This window comes from Peromyscus californicus, unplaced genomic scaffold (assembly GCF_007827085.1).
Source record: "Peromyscus californicus insignis strain IS unplaced genomic scaffold, ASM782708v3 Scaffold_13__1_contigs__length_99412109, whole genome shotgun sequence".
Taxonomy (NCBI): Eukaryota; Metazoa; Chordata; class Mammalia; order Rodentia; family Cricetidae; genus Peromyscus; species Peromyscus californicus.
In genome coordinates, this window is record NW_026294424.1 from 35,076,661 (window position 1) to 35,091,040 (window position 14,380).

Genomic DNA, 14,380 nt, shown 5'->3' on the forward strand with positions numbered 1-14,380 from the left:
GTGTTTGCAGAGGGCTGAGGAGGAACTTAGGTGGCTACAGGAGTCTTGAGGTTGGAGCAGACTGTGTGAGAAGGAAATGACTGTCTGGTACATTGACCACTGTTCTTATTTTTACCTTTTTTTTTTTTTTTTTTTTTTGCAAAATTGCATGTTGCTAGCCTCTGGGTCAAGTGCTCAAAAGATTGTATAATCATTAATAATAAAAATAGATTATGCTTGCTTTGGTGTTAAGTCTGGGATAGTTCCTGTGTTTAGTAAAAGATGATGAAGAATATATCAGAGATTTTTCTAGGAATAACCCTTGGAATTATGACAATATTTCGTTTTGGGTGATTTTCCCTTTTCTTTCTGTTCCCCCTTGCTTGTGATAATAAAAGACAGAGGTAACCAGGGCAAAAGCAGAAGCTAAAGTAAGAGAAGTTAGAGAAGTAGCTAAGAGAAGTTAGAGAAGTAGCTAAGAGAAGTTAGAGAAGCTAAGAGAAACTAAGAGAAGCCAGGGAAGCAAAAGAAACTTAGCAACTGCAGAAGCCCGAAGTGACCTGTCAGGTTGCACGAACATTGTCTCTGAGTCATTATTGTGCCTTCCAGGTATCCCATCCTTCAGACTCCTGAAACTGCTGAGGCTGGTCCCCGGCAATAAATGGTACCTGAAGAGTAAGAACAAGCATTGGCAGCTAGCTAATTATACCTCCTTTGTGTCTGAAATTCATTACTGCTTCCATCCCATTTCCCACAAAAAGCAAGCCAGCCCCACATAGCAGTCTGGCATCAGAAGCAGATGGACCAAGAAAACAAACAAAAGAAAACAGATCTCCTACCTTCCCACCACCCACATTGCATTCATTACAGAAACCCATTTTAGGGTGTTTGACCTCTCACTTCCTATTTCATGTAGGTCAGTCCTTTAAGACCAACTCCAAAAGAGGTAAATGATATCAATGACCTATAGATGGAGCCCCTGGAATGCTGGCATGTTAATCAGTTTCCACAGATTCCTACAGTGAGCAGATGAAAGAAGGAGGAGGTGTTCCTGGGGATTTGGGTGGCTAAGAGCAGGGATGTTCTTTCGCTTGTGTCCTTAACATTAAAGATGTGGGTGAAGTCACTGGAGGAAAGAAAAGACACTGCTGTCCCCTGGCCATCTGCTCAATGATGAGGGTTAAACTAGGTGGAGTCATGAACCTTTATCATGGGGTGCTTGCCAGCAGGGGGACACAGATGACAAGAGCACTCCCTGAAGAGGAAGAGCTAGATTATTTTAAGCTTTTATTTTGGAAAAACTTGGGATAGAACCCAGAGCGTTCTGCATATTGGGTCAGCACCTGACCATTGAGGTTCATCTCCAGCCCCTGATTCTTTGCTGGATTCATGTGCTTGTTCACCTACTGTGTTAGGACTTTTTGTGACATCAATACTTTTGTGAAAGAAGGATAAGGAAGTCTTCCCTGGCCTATCAAGATCAAGACCCCAGACAGAAGTGAAGAGGCTAGAGAGGGGGAAAGAGGGAGAAGAGTAGAACTCACCAGGGACTCTGAATCTAAGCATGCTCTTCTTGTTATGGATGATTTATTTTCTTTTTTATGTTGATATATATAAATTCAAATTTGATGACATCATTATCACCTTTTCCTTTCTTCCCTCCAACCCCTTCCCACGTTTCCTCCCTTATTTCCTTTCAAAATCATGACCTCTTTTACGTTAGTTGTTATTGTTGTATATACATGCCTACATACACATACACACACACACATATATATATATATATTTGTATGTGTGTGTAGTGTGCCTGTATATATAAACATTAGCACTCAATCCATTTAGTGTTGTTTATATGTGTATGTTTTCAAGGTGTGCAGCCCTGAAAACATTCTTGCAGCCCTACCACTCCAGGCATGAAGATCCAAGGTGAAGAACTTTAACTCAAAACAAACTCATGCAATGTTTTCTAACTTTAATTTTCTAAACATAAGTTTTCGTCTCTTGTCCATTTTTGGTTATCAAAAGTATCATTGGACTGTAGTGTTAGTGCCATTGGATGTGTGTGTGTGTAGACAGGAAGCAGTCCCACTCAAGGTTGCTCCTATCTAAATGGCATAGTCAGCACAAAACCAAAACACTCATTGTGTGTTCTTTATAACACACTCATTCCTGATCTAAGTTAGGTGTGGGTTGAAAACTCAGTAACTGAAAAAAAAAAAAAAAAGAAAACTCAGTAATTGACATTGTATCACACAAATGTTAAGTGCTTCACAAAGCAACATACTTCAGCTGATTTACAGAGACATCTTTCTACCTCTCTACAATGCTACTTTCTTCCCCTTCAAGGAGACAGATCAATGACAGCATGCTAAGCTTCCCATCTGAGCACACTTTGTTTGTTTTCATCCCAAAGTAGCACAGCAGTGATTCTTATATTATCTCCTACTTTTTTTTTTTCTCCTGATAGTGGGAAAATCCTCCTGTGAAATGCCCTGAAAAATAAGAATTGGATCTCTGATTAGCAGTAGGCTGGACTTATTCTGTGGTGGTGTAAATGAATCTCTCCATGTTCAGAAAGTCCCGTCCCCACAGGATCTCAGTTTCTGTGTACTTCAAAGCAGGTCTCCTGTGTCTGGGAAGCTGTGAAGATTCTGACTTAAACACTAAAATGTAATGGCTTTGCTTATGCACAACCAAAGGCAGGTTCTGAGGTCAAATTGGCTTTTTGTTGTTGTTGTTTTATTTAGAATCAAAGAGACTTTCAATAGCAAGCACTTGTTGGGATTTTAACATTATTCAGGATTGTTTCTGAAGATTCAGGACTTCTGTGTTCTGCTCTTGCTAAAGGATGCCATTTTCACTCGTTCATAACATTCTTGAGGAGTCTTCCCTTCCCTCATGGGAGGAACCTTGACTCTTCTGTGCACTTTCTACCACTCAACAGCCAATCAGCATTGGATGTGGTTCCTCCACTTTTGGTGCTTCTGTAGGTTCTGTGCAAGTGTCATGTTTTCCATCACTGAACGGCTTTAAAATATGCACTTCACTATCTCCTGGTGGCTTGTGCACTTTCTGGGAGTAGGCATTGGGATCTCTGTCATTTACAAGAATTGACAGAGTACTTATTACCTATTAAACTTTCCCAAATGTTGGTTGACTAGATAATAGAATGAATAATGGCATGAACAACCTGTCTTAAGCTTCACACCAACTTTTTTTTTTTTGGTTTTTCGAGACAGGGTTTCTCTGTGTAGCTTTGCGCCTCTCCTGGAACTCACTTGGTAGCCCAGGCTGGCCTCGAACTCACAGAGATCCGCCTGGCTCTGCCTCCCGAGTGCTGGGATTAAAGGCGTGTGCCACCACCGCCCGGCCATACCAACTTTTCATGAAAGGTAATGTCCTTAAAGTTTTGAGATGGAAAACCTGAGGATCACAATACTTTTCATTCATAAAACCATGTGCATAAAAACACACCATGGAGTAAGACTAAATTCCAAGGTTTAGTATTTTAAACTTGCCTTTTCTTAAATTGAAATTTGTAAACACGTATATTTCTGATTGCTTGTTCTCCTTAAAAACTGTTTACAATTATTATTTCTTTAGTGTGTGTGTGTGTGTGTGTGTGTGTGTGTGTGTGTGTGTGTGTGTGTGTGTGTGTGACTGCATGCATGCCTGCATGCCCCAGTACACAATGGAAGCTGGAGGAAAGCTTACAGAAGTCAGTTCTCAGCTTGGTCTTACAATGTTGGTTCGGGAAACTAAACTTGGGTCATCAGTCTTGCCAAGAGGTAGGTAGAAAGAAACTGAGCCATCTTGGCTGCCCTGATTGTTCTTAAAACAACTATTTCAAAAACAAATGTAGCAGGTATCTTAGAAGGTCTTATTAATAAAATCAAACCTGGGGCCAGTTATTGGGGTGAACGCTGGAAGATCAGAGAAGCAGAACAAGTCACGGCTAGTCTCACCTGGCCAACTTCTCAGCTGATCTTGTTTCCTCAGACTAGAAGCCTCTGTGTCCTCATATCCGAATGGCTCTCAGCTGAACTGTGCTGCTCAAAACCTAAAAGCTTAACCAGCCAAATGCTTCTAGTTTCTGGTCCTCACGCCTTATATATCTTTCCTTTCTACCATCACTCCCTGGGATTAAAGGCTCGCTTTCTGGGATTAAAGGCCTGAGTCACCATGCTTGGCTGTACCCTTGAACACATGGATTTCTGCCTCTGGAATTAGAGGCGTGTGCTACCACTGCCTATCCTCTATGTTTAATATTGTGGCTGTTCTGTCTCTGACCCCAGATAAGTTTATTAGCATGCACAATATTTTGGGGAACACAATACCACCACAAACAAACTATTTAAAAATTAGTAGTCCGAGTCTGACAGCTAAAGGACTTCTAGGAGATACATATTAGAAAGAACCCCTGTCTGAAAAGTCAAGAAAGACTCTGCCACTCTAGGATTCTAAGAATCAAAGAAAATAAAGGGGCATAATCTAGTGCTAAAAAATAATAAGGAAAAGGTCACGGATGATGATATCCAAGGACTTGAAGACACAGACTGGCTGATTCACAAGGAGGAGTGATGTAGGTGTGCCTGGCTTCTGCTGAGATTTGGCAAGTCTCTGGTCCAGGAGATGAAGGAATCTCATTGATAATCAGCACATTTACCTCTGAGTTAGCCCAGAATCTTACTCATTCTACCCCTAGAGACAGCATTTGAAGGTCAACAAATCTTCCACTAGCATTTCATTAAAAAGTTTAGGGAATGGCTGCAAAATTTAAAAGCAGAAAGGAACATAGTCTAGGTAATCTAGTGAATTGCATGCATTTCAGCATCACCATACTCTAAGTTTTATTAGGTGAAAGACTATTCAGCAACTTTAAAGAATGGCTGGAGTTTCATCTTGTCTATTAGAGACTTTACAGTTACAAAGGTGTCTGAAATATGCTACGAGAACACTGGGGGTTCAGGACCTGTTCAGCTCTTTACTAGCTGTGAGATCTCAGGGATTTTTCTGCTTCCCTTATCCTCAGACTCTTAACATGGGAGTCCTCAAACCTTTCTTTCATCAGAATTGGACTCTATAAGACAACTTGCAATGAAATTACCAAATGCGATTTGTTGTAGAACTCCGGTGGGGTGGCAGGGGAGGGGGTGCTGTTTCCAGCCTTCTTAACCCAGCTTCTTTGTCACTGACTGTTGGGCTTCAGCAAATTCTGTCATTGATCTGACCCTGGCTAGTTCTCCTCTTGGAAACAGAAAAAAAAATAAAATAAAAGATCTTACAGGGCTGTTGTGAAAAGTGAATGAATTAATACTCAAAGAACTTATATCGCCTACACAGCAGGTGTTCTGACAGCATCATTTCCTTTATTAGGGTCCTTCTTCTGTGCAAGTTCCTCCTATAAAACAGAGATTCATAGTGCCTATTGCCAAAGGTGCTATTAACAACTGGAGCTCTGTGCTGATCATGTTCTAAAGCCTCACAAAATGTCAGCTGCTAATATTATGAGCCAGTGCCTTGTGGTATGTCATTGTCAGTCAATTCTCTCTATGTAATTCCCTTTTCTTAAAGTAAGGATAGTGAATAGGGTTCACATCCAGTACCTTCAGAGTTGGTCTTTTGTCTATACTCTCTGACAAGACATTGCATTAAGGCAAACTGTGCTTGTATTTTGAATGTTCAGAATGAAAGACCAGGCCTCTTATCCATGCTCACTGGAGCATGTTGCACCACTTTGCTCAAAGTCAAACGTGCACTCAGAAATGGGTAAGCAAGCCTCACAAAAGCTGACAGCATTTTCTATGTTTCTCAAAGCCTTTTGTAAAAAGAGAAAAAAAATGATGATCATTGCAATGTAAACAGATCAGAGATGATTAATAAATTCAGGAGTAATGGCTGAGATCTAAGTTGTTTATGGAGTAATAGATGGATTTTATTTATGACTTTACCATCATCTGAATGAATGTTCTCTGGGGAAAGCAATGACTATTGTGTTAGAAAAATGTACATTACATGAAACCTGAAGACCTGGTTTTCATCTTTGTCTAAACAAATGATGTTTGCATCATGGAGACTGATCATGTGACCTTCTAGACCCTCTTTACCTTCCTGAGTGAACAAATGCAAAGAGTGCTTACTAGGTGTTGTACATGATTGTAGGATACTTCTCTGCAGAATCTGCCGTGCTTCACATGTTATTGTTATATGATTATTATGCCAACGGGGCCAATAGCCCTTTTGTGAGGTATTAAAGAAGCAAACTATAGTAAACATGTTCAAGAAGCTAACATCTTGCCTGGGAGAAAGATGAGATTCACATGGTCTATTGGATGAAGAGATGAAACTCATCTCCATTTAAACTCATCTCAGAAACATTTTTAGATGCTCTTGTCTGTAAAACAAAGAGAGAGTAAAGTCTCATGTTGAATGTTCGTGTTCACCTGGATATTCAGTGATGCTCAATAACATGAGACATCTCAAACATGGTTTTTCAGCATGACTTCTAGACCAACTTTGGGCATAGTGAGAGTCACTTTTAGTTGGTGTTTTTTCTCTCTCTCTCTCTCTCTCTCTCTCTCTCTCTCTCTCTCTCTCTCTCTCTCTTTCTCTCTCTCTCTGTGTGTGTGTGTGTGTGTGTGTGTGTGTGTGTGTGTATGTGTATGACCAGAGGTCAACATTGAGTGTCTCTCTCATCACTCTCCAACTCAGATTTTGAGGCAGAGTCGCTCAGTGATCCTGGAGCTTATTGATTTGGATATACTGACTGGCCAACCTGGATATGAATCCTTACTTTGTATACTACCATATGCTCTTGTGCAATGTGACACTGATGATCTTTTTCCCTTGTTCCTCTTTTTTATGATGTGGGAAGAGTAAGTCTTACTTTCATTGATAAACAAATGAGCAATGAATTGGAGTGAATAGGGTAGGGTTTTGTAAAGCAGAGCTTAGCAAGCCATAAAACTCTTGCAGTGTGGGTGTTAGGTACTCTGCCAACCACCACAATGCCTGACACATGCTTGAAGTTTCATCAGTGTCGATCAAATGAATGCTCTTTTGGGATGTGCATTGCATTTAGTGCTGGTGTATCTGCTGAGCCTTGCTAGCCATTCCTCAGCCAGCACCAGACAACTCTAGAAATAGCATAAGGGTATGTGTGTGTGTGTGTGTGTGTGTGTGTGTGTGTGTATATGTCACTCATGCTATGTTAAGGTTTCTTTTCTTTTTATTTTTTTTTGTACTTTTCATGTAAAGAGTAAATTTCCTTTAACAATTTCTAGTAATGCTCTGAATGAAATTACAATTGTTTGCCATTAACTATGTTCCACTTGGATATTATTAATAAAGGATTTCTAAGCAACTTATTAAATTATGGTAAGTATCAATATGTTATCAGTGTTTTTTTTAAAAAGAAATCTTTACTGCTCTGTGTCATATTTATAATTCTTGGCTTCACTAAGAAAACACTAAACATTATAATGAACTAACACATGGTTTTATTTTATTTTAATATCTTTCTTGATTCAATCCTGTCAACTGTGTTTATTATGTGAATCTGAGTTATCTGAGGGCAAGTTCTGGGTCTGAATTATTCATTCTTTGTGAAACATGTAAATAAATGAGTTGAGTGCATACAAACTCAAGTTTGCAGGAGCCTCTTGTGCTGTTCCAGAAATAAATCCATTATATCACCTTCCAGGAGCAGGCTCGCTGGGACCTGTAATGACCGAATGTTCAAGCATTTCACTGCCACATGGCCTTGATACCATAACTATCAACAAAAAACTAAATGCTATTTGTTACCCCACAGCTTTCAGATTCATCTTAACTAACCATTTTAACAATCCCTAGCCAGATGAAAAACTATTCCCCGTATGTATCAGTCTTCTTTACTGTGAACAAGCAGAATGTATCTTCTTGAAGCTCTGGGGGCTAGAAGCCTAAGATCAAAGTGCCAACATGGATATATCTTGGTGAGAAAAAAAATTTTCTGGCTTGGAAACAGTGGTCTTCTTACTGTGTCCTCTCAATGAACAGAGGGAAAACGAAAGAGGGGGAGAGGAACAAGTGCAGGAGAAGGGGTAGAGAGAAAAAACAAGAGGAAGATGACAGAGAAGGGGGCAAGGATTGAGGGAGTACATGGTGCTTCTTTCCAAGGACATACATCCCATCATAAGGATCTTAACCTGTGACCTCAATTCCTATTGACCCTCGTAATGGCCCCTTTTCAAATACCATCACTTTGTGTTCAAGGTTTCCTGGAAGTGACAGGGTCGGTCTACTCTGCCTCATTCTCCCACAAAGGGCATTTTACCACATGGATAACAACTAGCTTACTCTAAGGGTTTGATCAAGTGCACACAGGTATGAAGGCAAAGCTGGAACCCTGAATCCTCTTCTGCAGTCTTTCGAGGGAAGCAAGCTCTATAATTCTTCACATTTGACTCCAGGTAACTCTCTAACCATTCCCCTGGTTTTGCACCAAGTAATTTAGATCAGTCAGTCTCACCTGGGGGGTATTTTTCTGAACATGAGAAATGGAAAAGGCTAGTATTGGTTAGCTGGTAGAAGCGAAGGTTGATGTTTAACATGTGGGAATATCCAGCTTAGCTGATCCCGTGAAGAAAGATGCAGCTTAGAGATTCAACAATGTCAGGATTGAAAACTCCAGACACTGGGAAGCAAAGACACTGCACATCTCGTTTTGGCCTCTGAAGCTTCCTTATCCATCTTACAAGTTTGCTGACCTCCTTCAGTGGTCGGAGTTCTCAGCCACCACTTAGAACTCAGAAGTGCTGCATATTCAGCTTTTGCTTTCAGTTCCACTATTTCCTGATGTAACCTAATATAAAAATCCTCTGTTCTCTGAAATCTGGTCTAGTAGTGTCAGTTCAAGGGCAGCTGCCTGCAAACAGGAGAATCAGTGAAGAAAGATAAAGGAGAAAATAGTTTACAGAAAGGGCTGTTATACAATAGAAAGGGGGAATAATAATAAGAGGTAGAGGAAGGGGGAGAGTGGCAGAAGAAAATGGGAGAAAGAGTAGGAGCAGAGGAGGAGGAAGAGAAAGACACGGGGGAAGAGGAGGGAGAGGAAGAAGGAGACTGGGAGAAGAATAGGAAGGAGACCAAGGAGGCAGGAGAATGTTGATTTGTGATCTAGAACTTTTAAATACAGTATCATCATGGGAAAAATTAGTCTTTCTGAATCCCAGTTTCCTTGTTTGGAAAGTGAAAATAATTCTAAGTATCTTACAATACTGATTATTTGTATATGATTATCTGTGTATGGAAAGGTACTAAATGATGCTGGAAATAGTTATTAATGAAAAACAGTCATTAATCATAAGCAATAATACACCATATTTATAGTAGTTATATTTCATGTTTGCTATTCATAGGTACACATCCACTTTAACCACACATTGTTTATAATCAAATATTTTGTTTATCATTATGTATTTCATGCATTTAAAACTACATAGTAGTCAGTTGAAAGTAGCATTAACAGTGGAGCCAGGTCACATTTCTGCACCATCATACATTAGTAAACTCTATTTCAGCCAAGAGTCAGATGTTTCAAAAAGTTAAGTAATCTGCTCAAATAACAAGGCTGGAAAAGTTCAGTCCTGGGATTCAAAGACAAGTCTGATGGCTCATGAGCTCTCTCTCAGTAATACTGTGTTCAGTAATGCAAAGCATCAGAAATATACAAGCATAAGACAATAAAGCAGGAGCAGGCTATGTGGGAAGTCAAGGTAGAGTAGAGAAAGCATTGCTGATGGCCCTGAAAGATCATCAAGATTGTGACCATGTGGTGCCTGCTGCTCCCTTGGACCCGGGAGAAGGTAGGTGACCTGCTTGCATAAAGGAAACATGTGATACTAAAAAATGTTCAAAAGAACTTGATTGACTGTCCTACTGGATTAAACAACCCCTGCCACAAAGGTCCACAGCAGTGGGAGAGCACAATGTAGTACTGCAGAAATGCTAAAGCAGTCATCCTCCATAAGACTTCCATGTGACCCACTCTGTACAGGGTGTCCATAGCTTCCCCCATGGCTTGCATTCAGCCAGCACTGCTCTCTCATCTTCAGAGCATGCTCTGGGAGTACAGCTCCCAGGTCTCTGGTTAATTAGCCATCTAAGGGATGCAACTCCTAACAGGGCGTCACATTCTCTTTCAACTCCAAGGCCATTGTTCCCTCACCACCAGGTACAGATGACCTAGAAAGAAGCTGTATTGTGCCAATCCTGGGACTATTTATTAGGCAACCTATTTTCTGCTCCAGGTCAGCCAACAATGGAAGACACAGAGAGGGGTGATACCTGCATAGAGAGGTGAGTTCAGTCACCAGTGGGGTAGTTGTGATAAAAAGGAGAGAAGAGGAGGAAGCTGTGTGCAGTTGATGACATCCAAATTCAGGGGTACTGTGTGCCTGGCAGAGAATATGTGGTAATGCTGCCCCCACACAACATACACACTGAATTCCAGTGAGGTGCCTCTCTGTCTTGACTCTCCTGTCTTCTGATTGTGCTCTGCTGCACAGATTATAGTCCACACCCAGAAATTGATGATGATGGTAGATTTATAAGCCTTGGTTCCTCTGAAAGACAAGTCATGCACTTTGCCCTGTGCAGGTACCCACTTACTGCCCAGCTCTCTTTTCTGTTCTAGGGCCCATCTCCATGTAGTCAATGCCCCATACAGGTTCTTGGACAGAGAGTTTGCATTGACAATTCTTGCCCTCTGCCAGACTTCACTTCTTTCTTGTGATCTCTGACTCATTATCTCCAACCTTCTCCTACCACTTACCATCCCTTCATAGCAGACATGCTTGGAATGCAATCTTCAACCAGGCAGGTATTAAGAGAGTTGCAATAGGAAAACAACATTTTCACTGATTACTAATTTAATAATGATGAAAGAAGTTGGAATATCATTCTTGCAGCAGTATTGAAGCAAACCATTTCCCCCATGCATTGGAGGATACCTTAGTTATTTGTGATGTTTCTAGGATGCAAAACCCGAATATAGTTGTAAAGTCATTAATAAGATGCCTGACTAAAGTGGAACATTTCCAAGGACAGGAGGAAAACCAAACAGGAAACGTTTTTCCTTGAGCATCTCATCAGTGACATCAGTGACCTTCCTAGATTGCAGGACTTTGGTCTCTTTTAAGATAGGATAGTGAGTGCAGAAGATAAAAGGATGCTAAACTACTATTGCAACAGGCGCTCAAACCTGTTGGAGGAACTGTGGGAGCCTGTGATGTACAAGCATTACAAACCAGGCACTGAGTTGCTAGAGAAAGTAAGACCCCATGTTATCCATCTGTGAAGCGGATGAAGGCACATGTCATTGGGCTGCTACGTCCTTGATTCCTCCATTGACTCACCCAAAGGCAGCAAAACAATCTGTCATGAGGAGAGACAAGTACCCGGGCAAACGTATGCAAGTGTCAGCAGCTGGAAGCAGGGCAGGCATGTGCTGGAAAGGCCAAAGCCAGGGGCGCAGGTGGCACTGGCCACACATCCTCAAGGTGCTTTATGCATAGAAGCAGAAAGAACCAACTTTGATCAAATCCTGGCTCGAAAACAGCCGCTTGTGCTTTCATTTTTGTCTCATGTGATTTAACCTCTGCAGTAAATTCTCAGAGTGATATAAATAAAAGGTGTTATAGGGATTTCCAGTTTTGTTTTAAGGAACAGAGACCTGGTAACCACAAAGGTCCTGCATACTTGTATTCCTCATAGACCCAAATTTCCCTCACAGAGACCCTGAGCCTCTGCTCTATCCACTCACCTCAGCATGCCTGTAAGAATTCAAGCATGAATCTCTTTGCCCACCTATAGAGAAATGGTTGTTGATTTAAAAATGACTGAGGAAATATGAACAGGGAGATGGAAAGTAGAGCAGGAGGGGCAGGTGGGAGGAACCTCTGTGTCCTGTTTAACCTGCCCATTAGTCACCTACTGGAGAAGAAACAGTCCTTTAATGAAATGTATGATCGGCATTTGGAAGGTGCTATAATCATTCACTCCCAGTTTGTACAGAGCAACATCCACCAACTTATTCCCATTTGGTCCATTTGGAACTCAGACAAGGGGCTGCAGAAAGGCTGTTAGCTCAGCTCTGGAGCAAATTAACCAAAGTCTCAGCCAGAAGGAGCCAAAGAAGAGCAAAGCAGACATGCATTTGACAGCAGCCTCGGAACTTTGCACGTTCAAAAAAAAAAAAAAAATGCCAGAGCTATTTCCAGAAGCAGGATAATTGTGGTGACATTTGATCAATGTGGGAGGAAGTGATAGATCCTTCTTTCAAAGAGTCTGGGGAGACCACACCCTGACACAGGCCTTATTTCCCAACCCTTAAATGCTAAGACAATGTGTGCAAATAGTAACGATCCTACTGAGAAATTGAATAAATGCATTATTGCAGAGAATGTGGGGACGTCCATGTGGAGAGTTTTCTCTGATGGAGGATTCCCTGAGTATTCAATGGATCTTTTACTCTTATCATGGGGCTCATAGTAAGGACCCTAAAATGCAAACTTTGTCTTCAATTATTTTCCATGGAGGAGGAGGATGGCTGGAAGTATAAGGAGGAGGAGGAAGACATAGAGCAAGCAAGCTGCATCCTGCATCCACAGACATGCCTGTCCTCTCCTTCCAAAATTCTTCTGCCTTTTAGGGACCTACTTCACAGTATAAGATGAGGGAGAAGAAGCAATTTAGTATTTTCATTTTCTCCCTCTGTTTGTTGTTGTTTTGGGGTTTTGGTTTCTGTTTTTTGTCATGGATACTGCTTCAGTTACCACAGATACATATGTGACTCCTCAGTATCTTGATTACAAATCCTTTGAATAAAATTCAATGCTAGAGAGCTTCCAGAAACTCCAAGTCAAGAAATGGATGGACAAGAAATGGAATCTGGTTTATGTTGGCCAACTGCTCATAGCCATTGGAACTGCCCAGGGGGTGTGGATGATATACCCAGTAACTTTCCATTGGAGAAAACTGATTTTTCCCTTTTCCAGCAGATACTAAATCCAAGTAGCTTCGTTCGAAGGGGTGGGATTTTGTGTCTACTGCCCCTTCTGAGTACTGGGATTGTGTCTGGTTTGAATCTGTGCAGGTCTTGTGAGTGCTTTTTCAGTCTCTGTGAGTTTATGTCTAGGGTTGTTGTGTTTGGAATAGACTGTCTCCTTGCCATCATCCACCCGTTCTGGGTCTCACAATCTTCCCACCTCTTCCTCGGTGTAGATCCCTGAGTCTTGAGGGAGGGTTTAATGAAGATATTCTATTTAGGTGCAAATGCTCCAAAGTCTCTCACTCTTTGCACACTATCCAGTTGTGGGTCGCTGTTAGTTACCGTCTACTGCAAGAAGAAGCTTCTCTGATGAGAGATGAGACATGAACTGATCTGGGCTATAACAATATGTCACTAGGAGGCATTTAGTTGCTATGTTTCTTTAGCAGAATAATAGTAGTAGGTTTTCCTCAGGGTCTACAACCTACCTAGTCTCAGGTTCTTGGTCACTTAGCAGTGTCAGTTATGGGTTCCATCTCATGAAGAGGGCCTTAAATTTAATCAAAAAGTGGTTGGTTATTTTTCAGGCCCTTCTGGCTTTCAAAGTCTCCATTGAAAAGTCAGGTGTTATTCTAGCAGGCCTGTCTTTATATGTGACTTAATCTTTTCCCCTTGCAGTTTTTAATTTTTTTTTTCAGTTCGTTTAGTGTTTTGATTATGTGTCTCAGGGAGTTTCTTCTCTGGTCATGTCTATTTGGTGTTCTGTGTTCCTCTTACATCTTGATAGGCATCTCATTCTTTAGATTAGGAAATTTTTCTTCTATTATTTTCTTGAAAATATTTTCTATAACTTTGACTTGGTTTCTTTTCCTTCCTTTTTACCTACTATTTATAGATTTGGTCTTTTTATAGTGTCCCAGATTTTCTGGGTGTTTTGTACCTGGATTTATTTAGGTTTGACATTTTCTTTAACTGACCTATCCATTTCTTCTACCTTGTCTGTGAGACCTGAAATTCTATCTTCTACATCTTTTCATCCATCAGTGAGGTTAACCTCTGAGCTTTTTGTTTGACTTCATGGGCTTTTCATTTATAGGTTTATTTCAGTTTTTTGTTTTTTTTTTTTTTAGAGATTCTATTTCTTTGTTAAATTTCACTTTCAAGTCTTGAATCTCCTTTTATTTTTTCATTCAGTTGTGCTTTGTGGTCTTCATGAAGGTAATTGTTCGCTTCATTTTTAAGGTTTATAATTGCTGTTTTGAATTACCTTACTTGACCTTCATATAAATTGATTTCCTCAGGACCTGTTACAATAAACTGATGGAAGACACATATTGTCCTGGGTGTTCATGTTTGTGTTTTTTTTTT